Genomic DNA, 11,951 nt, shown 5'->3' with positions numbered 1-11,951 from the left:
TATATATTATTATTTTTTTTTTTTTCAGTTTAATAAAAAAAATTTAACTGCATGAATAACCCTGTGATGCATCATATAAAACAAGATCTGCCAAACAGCCACACCAGGTTGAGACTACTGCAATTTTACAAAACATTATCAGTCAACAGGATATTAAAGTGGTATTCTTGCACAAACACACCGTATGGGAAAAAAAAGCCAATTACTGTAAATGCATTCCACTTGGCAGATGCCCTAAAGGCTAAACCTAAACCTTTTAAAAACGCTGGGAAATGTGGCTGTTTACTGTTACAGTGCTTTAAAAAAAATAATACTTGACGCTATGCCAGCACACTTGCCAATATTTGTTAGTGTGAGGTTTTATATGAGAGCTCTCTGAGAAATGCTCCCAGGGGTGGGAGCCAAAATAATGAAGGTTTTAATGTCCTCCCACTGATCAGCTTGATCAATGGTTGCCCTACAGCAACCTCACAGCATTATCCGTGAATTAAATATTATTGTCTCATTTAAAAAAAAAATCCAGTCTTTTTCCATGGTGCCAAAAGGTTTTATTTTCCTTCATGTAACTTATATAAGATGCTAACAGAGTGGATGCTTAGCAGATTAAATGTCCAGCAAGACACTATGGTCCCATGGCACTTGTGATAATGGATTAAGATACACCACCCAGGTGAGATCTTATGTTCTCCTCTCTCACTTTCCCTCATTCAGTGTAGACTCATATCCAAAACTGTAAGTCTAACATACAAGTAATTATTATTACTATCTATCTATCTATCTATCTATCTATCTATCTATCTATCTGTCTGTCTGTCTGTCTGTCTGTCTGTCTGTCTGTCTGTCTGTCTGTCTGTCTGTCTATCCATCCATCCATCCATCCATCCATCCATCCATTTATTTTATTTTTATTTCATGATTATATGGTTAGTTACATTTGTTATGTGCATTTAGCATGGTTTTAGACTCTTTTTTGGGGGGGCTGATCTATTGTTACTCCTGCATCTTTGCCTGTTAATGTTTAGCTTTATATGTATCTATATATTCCATTGCCTGCCTGTTATAGTTTTTTTATATAGTGGCAAATTTAGCATTGTTAATGGAGGAACAATGATCAAAGACAAAATCCTTGTTTGAATCAACATGTAAACTGAAAAACAGTGCAGGATTTACTTTGAAACAGTTTTTACTCAGAAATTGCTAGTAAATCTCACAAATAATTAGTAAGAAATTAAATGGTACGTAATACATTGAATTAACAAAAATACATTTTAAAGTAGAAAAACTTAAATAGTATTTTCTTGTAAAACACTCCAATAATCTTTATGTAGAACCTTTTTTCCTTTCTTGTCCCACTAATACTGTCACATGTAAGTCTGTTTTGCTTTAGTTGTGTCTTTGCCATTTTACCAGTTTTCCCTCTGTGTTTAATTAGTTATTCAGTTAACCTGTGTTCCATTAATTAAGTCATTAGTCCCTCACTTCTTTTCGTATTTATACTCCCTGTTGTGTTCAGTTTCTTGCTGGTTATAGTTTGTCGACGTGTTGTGCTACGTTGGTTTCAGTTATCTCCTGAGTTCCTTGTGGATTTATTATTAAAAGACTGTTGTGCATTACTTTTCATTGTCGTGCACTTATTAAATAGCACCTCAGCATGACAAATACGCTTTTTATTGTTATTATTATACTTTTTTTTTTTCAGGAAGAGAATTGACCTGGCACGAGGTTCTGTCAACAGCCAGAGGGCTTTAAATACAACCTTTCAAAAACAAGCCAACACAGCCAGACGTATGTGTTTGTGCCACACTGTGATGATACGCATCCAGAATGATGCATTTTAAATTGTTCAGGGATTATTTATGCATCTCCTTACATATGCAGCATCTTTAAGTCAGTGAAACATTTGAATTATGTATGGCTACTTATTTTGTGTAGATATGAACAGAATAAAATTACACTTAAGATTCCTTGTATACAAGCAGGTTTATTTAACCTCTTCAAGGAACTGAGCTCTGATATTGTTCATATCACAAAGTTTTTATTTTATTTTAATTTATTACTATAAAATATTTAATTGTCTTGAATTTTTTTAAGTACCTAATTCTAATTATTGGATTTGGCCTTGTCACCCATAACTCAAAGGTATATAAATTCAAATGCAGCACTGACAACTTGAAAATAGAGTAGAAAGGCAGCAAAATAGCCCAAACTAAAAAGCTTTTGCTGGTCCGCATGGGAATGAGCATCATATTCCTGTACTGCTAGACATGCCTCAGTCAGCTGTAAGTAATGTTTTTGTGAAACGCAGTCATCTACAACAGCGCTAGCAAGTGCCAAAGTGGGCACAGTATAAACATTAAATATACTCATTTGCAACACTCACTATTGAGTTACAAAATGCCTCTGGAAGAAATGTCAGCACTAAAACTGTTGATTCACTTGGGATTCTGTGGTAATGTAGCCACATACAAGCCTAAAATCTTTACAGTATGTACCACGGCAAGTGTGGTCTGGAGTGCAGTAAAGCCTGCACATTCTCTAGAGCGCTCATGATTCACCTGGCCTTCTGGCAGTTCGAGTGACTCATTTAGATTTGGCAGATGCCACAACAATTACCTGCCCGTATGCATATAGTGCCAAGTTTAACATTGTTAGTGGAGGAATAATGATCAAAGTGAAAGAGTTTATGAAAGATGAAAGAGTTTTTACTCAGAAATTGCTAGTAAATGTCACAAATAATTACTAAGAAATGGCAAGTTACACACTGACTTAAACATGAAATTTTGAATTAGCCGTTTTTTTATATTCATTCATATCCAGCTAATATATTCAAATAAGAAATTTGTAAACAAACAAATAAATAGCAGACATTGCATTGGGTGATATGACAGTCACCTTGTATCTATACTGACACTCAGTGGTGTGGATACAGAATCACACAAAAGTTTTTGATCCTCAACAACTTGAAATTCCACTCATCTGGTTCCACTTTTCTGGACTGTACAATAAATTAGTATGAGTATTTTAACAGGAAAATAAATACATACATACATAAACAAATAAATAAATAACATTTCAAATAAAATAAGCGACGGAGCAGGTGGGAGAGAAGCCCGAGGAAGAGACGGAGAGCCGATGAGCCAGGGGCGACGGGGAGGATCCAGAGGCCCAAGGCAGAGCAGATGGAGAGCGAGGTGTAGGCGGGGATCTGGAAGGCCGTGGTGGAGCCGGAGCGACAGAGGACCAATGTGGAGCTGGAGGGAGGGAGGAACCCAACGGAGTCGGTGGGATGGATCGACGAGGCGCAGCCAGAGAAGTGGAGTCCTGAGGCGATGGTGGGTCGACGACTGACCAAGGCAGAGCGGGAGGGACGAGGGAGCCCGGCGGAGCTGTTGGACTGACGAGACATGGTGGAGCTGTGGGGTTGACAGGCCGAGGCGGAATCTGGGACAAGGAGGCAAAGATAAGGGATCCTCCAGCCACAGCGCTGATGGAGATTGGCAGACCCACGGCAAACCCACATCAGAGATCAGTGGGCTGAGGGGCTGACAGGGGACAGCAGAGGCGGTGGTGAGGATTGATGAAGAGGTGGTGGGAGAGGAAGGCTGGGCTGTGTGCTTTGAGCAGTCCAGAGGTTCAGGAATGATGTGTGCTGCCCACACACACTAGATGGCCACTCCCAGCACTGGGAGTGCCAGATATAGAGGAACGATCTCTATGGTCGTGACGGGGCAGACAGACAGTTCTGGGTAGATGGATAGCTCGGGCACGAGCTCCAGGGTTGTGATGGGGCAGACAGACAGTTCAGGGTAGATAGACAGTTCGGGCACAATCTCCATGGTCGTGATGGGGCAGACAGGCAGTTCAGGGCAGACATATAGTTTGAAAATGGCCTCCTTGGCCGTAACAGGACAGACAGAGACTTCAGACAATGACGGGAAACTGGTTATTTCTGAATAAAGGGAGCCGAAGGGAAGGAGGAGCCTGATAGAGCTGGAGGGATGGAGGGACGAGACGCAGCCAGAGGAGTGGAGTCCCGAGGCGATGGATGGTCGACGACAGACCAAGGCGGAGCTGGAGAGATGAGGGAGCCCAGCGGAGCCAGTGGACTGATGGGCCACGGCGGAGAGGAAGGAGCTAGGAGCCATGGTGGAGCCGCTGGGTCGACGGGCAGAGGCAGAGTCTGGTATTCTCCAGCCACTGGGGATCCTCCAGCCATGGTGACGATAGAGGATTGCAGACCCGCGGAGCTAGCACCTTACAGATGGTGGGCTGAGGGTGAGCAGAGGGGCTGCCAGACAACAGCGGAGGAGGAGGCAGCAGCGGGCGGGAGGGCGGGCATTTGTGAGTGTCCGGGATTTCAGGGCTTAACTCAGGAACGGAAGCCATCTCTGCTTTGGAGTTGCACAGTCCCAGCTCTGTAATTAGCTCGCCCTCAGCCACAGTGCAGGGGGCGGAGCTCCACTCTGCGCTCTCAATGTCTGCGGCTTTCTCCCTCGCGGCAGGCGTTGTTGCTGGCTCTCGCACCTGGTCTGATGATCCGAGAGGCAAGTGAACTTGGCAGCGAGGGGATCCAGGAGGAACTACGGAAACAAGAAAACACTGAATAAAATGAGGAAACAAAACAGAGGGGGGACACGAAGTAATACTGTTTCTTGGTCGGGTCTTCCATCACGATACGCTGCCGGAAGGAACGAAGGAGCCGTGGATAAACAAAACTGTCATTTATTAAATCCAACACACAGGGTAAATCCACACTTGGGAGGGAAGGAAGACACACGTACACAACTGGTAGACCCGACAAACACAGACTAAACAGATTGGGGCTTAAATACACAGGATAATGCGGGAATTGGGAGGAACACAGGTGAACAGAATGACTAATTAAGAGACAACGAAGACAGGACAACCAAATAAGGGCACATGATGGAGAAACTGGGTCACGGGGAGCACATGGGGAGCAAAACACAACAAAGACAGTCCAATCCTGACAAACATTGTGGGAAAATCAAAATGTACACAGCTTCTTCTTATGCTGAACTTTGATCTTGGAAATACTTTTCCACATCTTTTTGTATTTTCAAGATGCAGCTTTTTAAATCATTGATTATACCAACAATAAGAAATTAAGGGACAAACATTCTTTTTAAATTATATATATATTAATTACTTCTTCTTTTCTTTTTTTTTACCTGAGGTTACACTAAAGGTAAGAAAAAAGTAGCTATAAATAAAGGTAAGCTTCAGAAATCAAAATGTTTAAAAATAAATAAATAAATAAAAAAGCTAATAAATAGCCTTTTTTTATGCACTTGACAATTTCATCTATATCCAAATTATTTAATTTTATTTAATACTGTTATGTCATAAATGCCTTTTACATGGAAAATATGACAAATTCTTAAGAAACTCCATGACTAAAATACTCAAGGACAGGTTTGTCACAATATTTTGATAATAACCTTGATATGGGACAAACAAACAAACAATTGTTTTTATAAATAAATACTAATAATAATGTTTAGGTTAACTTTTTTGGCTAACAGTTTTTCAGAAATAGTCAGAATAACTAAGGTGAAGAGAAACCTCTAAACCACGTCTATTCAAATATTGGAATAGCAATGGACAAGTAGCGCAAAAGCAGGACAATCTTTTAGAGAATAAAAAGTTTTTCACAAAAAAAACAGACATCTAATTACACAGGCAAGATGGAAGTCTGAGGTATTGGCTAAGGATAAAACAAAGGGCACTGATCTCTCAAACAGTCCCAGAGGACCTTCAGGAGCAGTCACCCAGTGATGACCAACAGTGAAAACAAATGTCTCCTGTTCCCTTCTCCTTCCTTTGTTCCTAAACAAACAGCACCTCTCTGACAGTGGTCAGGGAAGTGTTTAGTCTGCCAATGTGCAGGGAAACAGAAGAATTGGTGGCAGACAGTGCTTTTATTGTCCCACTAGTTAGTGTAGGAACAGATCCCACTCTCTAACCTGGATTGAGTGATCCAGGGCAGAAGAAAGTTATAAAAAAGAGAAGAAAAAAATAGGAAAACTATACAGCTGCATCTGCTGCATTCAATTTTCTAGGGAGCACTGCTGAAAGAGAAGATGAAAGAGCTGACCACAAACAATGTGTAGCTTTGCCTTTAGCAATGCCAATGGCACCTACCAAACTGAAAAAAAGCTTTTCAACGTTGGTGGATTTGCCTCTAGTTAAAGAAAAGTGTGTTGTAGATTCACAAGACGCACTTTGACAGATAGACTGCTGAACAACCAAGCAAAATATCAGAAAACTCAAAATGTACAAAAAAAAAAAAAGTTATTTATGAAGTTGTAAAATATAGCAGTGTACATTTGCCCGACTGAGAAATGTACAACAGCACACGCATCAGAAATCATTCCAATCTGTCATTTTATGACAAGAAATCTATTTTGGGAGAATTTCCACTCTATGAAACATTGTGGCAGTGAAAAAACTTCAAAGGTTCACTAGTGATGGTTATGTTTAGAGGTGCACCTTCATGTTTATATTTTTTCCTAAAACTCTCAATTTTCGTATTAAAATTGCCACCTTGCAAGAAATTATTCCCTAGAGTGGAGAATCATTCCAATCTGCCATTTTATGACAAGAAAGATATTTTAGGTCAATTTCCACTCCTAAACATAAACTGTGACTGGTGTGTAAGCACAAAATGTACGAATAAATTGAACAAATTCTACAAATTAGCCACATTTTTTAAAAATGTAAAATAGATGAGAATTGATATGAGATCATGCTGAACCATATAATAAATTATACTAGACATCGACTGGGTTTGATGTATCTGCATTTGCTTTGCTTTGATTTATCAGCATTTGTCTTGAACAAACTGCATGTATTCCCAGCTTGCGGTGTGACCTGACGTTGAAATGTGATTGAAATCATTTCAGTTATTGTTTCCAAGTTGGTAAAAAAAATAAAAAAAAAAAATTGAAACAATGTTTAGTGCTAAGTGGTTGTAAAAATGTTATTAAAATACTAATAAATCAACACTGAAATTTTAACAAGGCAAAGATGTTGAAACAGCATTGCAATAATGCAATTAATTGCAAATTCTAAGCAAGGTTCAACCTTGATCACTGATTCACCTGTGAATAAAACTGTAAATGCCGCCTGGGTTTTTATTGCATGAATAAAGAACCTAAGGGGGCTTCTCAGTCTAGCCAGACCTAGCCGGGGTCTGGAGCTGGACCACTGTCCGGCATTTGAATATGCCTGGTCTAGAATAAATAACAAATGCAATATAAAACAAAGTCATAATGCCTTGTTTTTCTTTGCCTTATTCATAAAAGATTTCTCATTTTCCAATATTTCGATTTCTGTTGGGTAAAGGAAAGAAAAATGTGCATGTCTAAGAACAAAGGCGCAAAGTCATGACATCACAGAACACATCAAAACAATGTAACTTGATTAAATAATTAAAAGGTATTCCTTACGCAGCATGAGCAAGCTGCTGTGAGGAACATCCTGTGAGCTGATAAGGATGCACCACGTTTCCTTTTGATGTTGATGGAACTTGATATGCTGTATGCTTTTGTTGACACTGATGACACTGAGCAGGATCCTTCCACCCAACCATATGGATCCAGTCAGAAGTCTGTCCTGTTTCTGATGAGGACATCAAGTAAAATCAGCTTCAATGAACATGAGCAAAAAAAAACCCATGTGAGTAGAGATTAATGAGCAGTGTTTTAATTGTCTTATACACAGTATTTATGGAAATAGCAGCCTTATTCTAAAACATAATTCTTTTTTGAGAATAGAGATATATCTATATGTTCAATATTAAAGGTGCAGTTAGTGATTTTTGAGTAACACTGTTGATATTTGAAATCGACAGACCAACAAACAAAAAAGACCCAAAAGAAACATACCCCTCCCTTCACTGCTCCGCTCCCAAATTCACAAAAACACTATGCAACACAGGCAATGACAAACAGCTGGTACATCAGGCAACTTATACAATATAATATGAAGCCAAGTCAAGTCACCTTTATTTATTAAATAGCGCTTTATACAATACTGATTGTGTCTAAGCAGCTTTACAGTGTCAAACAGGAAAATAGTTTGTCAATAATGCAAGAGGACAACAAAGAGTAATTTTTCCAGCTAAAGTCAGTTCATTGATGATTTAGTGAGGTCATCAACCAGTTCAGCTCTCTTCCAATAATATCTGCAATCAGTCAAGCGTCCTCAACTAAGCAAGCCAATTGATAGTGTTCACATGACGTCACACCCTTACAGGAACGCCCACATGGAAGGCAAAACATGGCTTTCCTCCACTGACCGCCAGTTATTTTTATGAGGTTTGCATTAAAGGGGTCATATGATGTTGCTAAAAACAACATGAACAACCCCGCCTTTCTGAAACGTGTTGATTTTTACAAAGCTCATCGGTCTGAAAAGCGAGGTGTGCTCTGATTGGCCAGCTATCCAGTACGTTGTGATTGGCCGAATACCTCAAGCGTGTGACGGAAATGTTACACCCCTTATCATACTGTGATGCCCTGTCCGGCCGGAGCGACGAGATTGCACCAAGAGCTTGTAACACTTCAAAGAGAAAGGAAACATTTAAATCACATCATATGACCCCTTTAAGTAGTAATGTTATAAGACAGTGATATTTAAAGGCCAAATTCAGTATACACCTTAGTGATGATGCATACTTTGTACAGGCAAGCAGATGAACCAAAAATATAAAAGCAATGTGCAAAGTTTAAAGGGGTCATATGATGCGATTTTCAAGTTTGCACTTTATTTGGCCGACTCTGTTCCCCTTTCGGGCTCTGTCTTTTCATTTATTTTGAAAGATGAAGCTCGTGATTATGGTAAGGGGCGTTACATTTCCGACGAGTGCTTGTGGTGTTCGGCCAATCGCAATGCACTGGGTCAGCTGGCCAATCAGAGCAGACTGCGCTTGTCGGAAGGAGGGACTTTGTAGAAAACGAAGCGTTTGAGAGAGGCGGGGCATAGAGGACCTACAATAATGTACAGTATTTGAAAAATAATGTGTTTTTTGAACATTAAAGCATGTCAACATATTCTGTTACACCAAATAATGATCTTTAAAAAAGCATCATATGACCCCTTTAAATATTACAAGTTTTCCCATAGAAAACCATTATAAAGAAGACACTTAACCATTTAGCGCATTCCGTTCATATTCCGGGCTCATTTGCTTGCCTGCATAAAGCATGCATCGTCAATAAGGTGTGTTCTGAATTTTTTCTTTTAATATCACTGTTTTAAAGGCACTTAAAGTGTTTTCACATTAAATGTTTTAGAATGTCCCGCTGTTTTTAGTTATTGAAATATTGTGACGGGTGCTTTAAATGGATTTCCAATGGCCAAAACTTGCATTTTGTTCATATATCTTTGTTTTATTCTTTTGAGAGGTGATCTAAATATTTTTGGATTGGAACCGATAGAAAATTGACAGGCTTGTGGTGCAGTTCTATGGATGTTTTGCTCGCCAGGTCTTCGGCCCAGTCACGTGACTGAAAACTATGAATGGCGACGGTGGCAAGGAACCAAATCTCCATCCAAGCAGCCTAACAATCCTTTAACGGGTTGGAATTATAGAAATGTGATAGTGTATTATGTGTATGCCAGGTTAAAGAGATGGGTCTTTAATCAGTAAATTTGTTTTTGGTAACACTTTCTATGAAGCCCGTATTTATAATGCATTATAAGGGTATTCTTAAGGCATTATAATGAATGCATAATGCATTATAAAAAACCTTATAATATGTTGTATCATCTCATAATTACAACAACAATTATAATAAATCGTAATACTTACGCATTAGTGGTTATAACGTTTAAGATTATGATTATTTATAACACAAAATTAATACCATATTAAATCCACTTAATTTATAATGGAATATCTCATATTGTGACATTGTTTATTTAAGATCTGCACTACATCTTCTGAGTGGTTATGAGTGGTTGAATGTTTTTGAGTGTTTCCTGAGAGGTTAATGTTAATTTTGCTGTGAGCAAGTTTAAGATTAGTTGTAATGCATTCAAATGAAAAAAAAAGTTTTTAATTTTTTTGATATTACATTATCTTTTATTTTGATGGTCCCCTTAGTCTATTGACTATAGGCAACTTTGCAACTACATGCCAACTATCTCTCATTTAGAATATTAGAAGACTTAGGTTAAGGTTAGGGTTGGTATAGAATAAGTTGACGTACTTGCAAAATTGCTTATAGTCAGTAGAATGTCTGTTGGGGGACCATCAAAATAAAGTGTTATTAGGAGACATACTACTAATACTCCAATGACTGCTAGTTGACATGTAGTTGCAAAGTTACTTATCAACAGTTGTCTAAATGGTACCATCAACATAACCACACTGATATTACAATAAAAACAGTTCAAAGCAAATGTGTACACATTCATCTGATCTGATATCTCATTTTATGGCAGTTTGAGGAAAAATATATTATTATTATTATTATTTATAAGTGGTCTTGAGTCTGCTTTAAGTAAAGTGAATTTACTTTACTTAAAGCAGACAAAGACCACTTAAATTATAAAGCCTTTTGGGTGTTTTTATGAAGACTTTGTATTTGTAATAAGATGTACTAAGTTATTGCACATATCTTAAACAATGGCAAGGTATGAGACTTATAATACATTATAACTATTGGAAATATAATTCATTGTAACTTAAGTTGATGCAATATGTTCATTGTATGTTATAAATCATCATACTCTTAAAAGCTATAACCACAAATAAGTAAGTATTATAATACATTAAAACTGTTATTATGATTATTTATGAGATGATACAACATAAGTTTTTTATTTTTTTATAATGCATTATTCATTCATTATTGTTACGGGGCTGACGAGACGTGAGACTTGCGGATCCATTCGCAAAGCTTTCTTAAGCAGAAGGCAGAGACGTGGTCATAACAGGCAGGATCAAACAATGACAAACAGGTATATGGCGGGCAAAACACAAGAATAGTCCTAGGGCTAGCGCAGGTCGACGATCGGCAGACAGAATCAAAAAGGGGCAAGACTAAAGGGGTAAATCCAGGAAAACAGGCGAAGACCAGAAACCGAGAAAACAGGCAAGGCAATACTAGGCTAGGCTAGGCTAGGAGGCTAACGAGGGCTCTGTAGTGTAGCTATCAACGGATAGGCGCTAAACAATACTCGGCAGAGGGAAGGGATCGGAGTGAGTGTTAAATAGTGAGGGAGTGATATGAAACAGCTGGGTGCAATCAGTGTTGTGCAATTAGTGAACCAGCTGTGTGCAATCAGTGCTGTGAATGATGGGATATGTAGTCCGGGATGATATGCAACAGTGTGAGTGCGAGAGTCAATGAAAATGGGAAGAGTGACCTCTGATGGTTAGCCGACGGAAGTTCATGGACCGGATTCGTGACAGAGCCCCCTCCCCCAAGGAGCGGCTTCCAGACGCTCAAAACCCCCTTTATGATTCCGGAGGGCGGTGGAGTGGAGGCGGAACAGGGGGAGGGATGGATGGCCACCTGGAAGTGGAGAGACCGGGCACTGAGGCAGTACCGGCGGAGCAGAGAGCCAGGGTGGAGCTGGCAGCACAGGTGGAGCTGAAGACCACCACAGCAGAACAGACGGGACCGAAGATCCCCCTGGCGGAGCAGAAGACCACCATAACAGGACTGAAGACCACCCCGGCGGAGCAGAAGACCACCAGAGGCAGACAGTAGACCACCACGGCGGAGCAGAGGACCACCAAAGCCAGACAGTAGACCACCACGGTGGAGCAGAGGACCACCAGAGCCAGACAGTAGACCACCACGGCGGAGCAGAGGACCCCCACGGCGGAGCGGAGGGCCACCATGGCAGAGCAGAGGACCACCAGAGCCAGACAGACCACCACGGCGGAGCAGAAGGAACAGAAAACCCCCTTGGTG

This window comes from Sinocyclocheilus grahami, unplaced genomic scaffold (assembly GCF_001515645.1).
Source record: "Sinocyclocheilus grahami isolate Dianchi unplaced genomic scaffold, SAMN03320097.WGS_v1.1 scaffold1029.1, whole genome shotgun sequence".
Classification (NCBI taxonomy): Eukaryota; Metazoa; Chordata; class Actinopteri; order Cypriniformes; family Cyprinidae; genus Sinocyclocheilus; species Sinocyclocheilus grahami.
The sequence above is the reverse complement of the archived record's forward strand: the minus strand, read 5'-3'. Positions refer to the sequence as shown.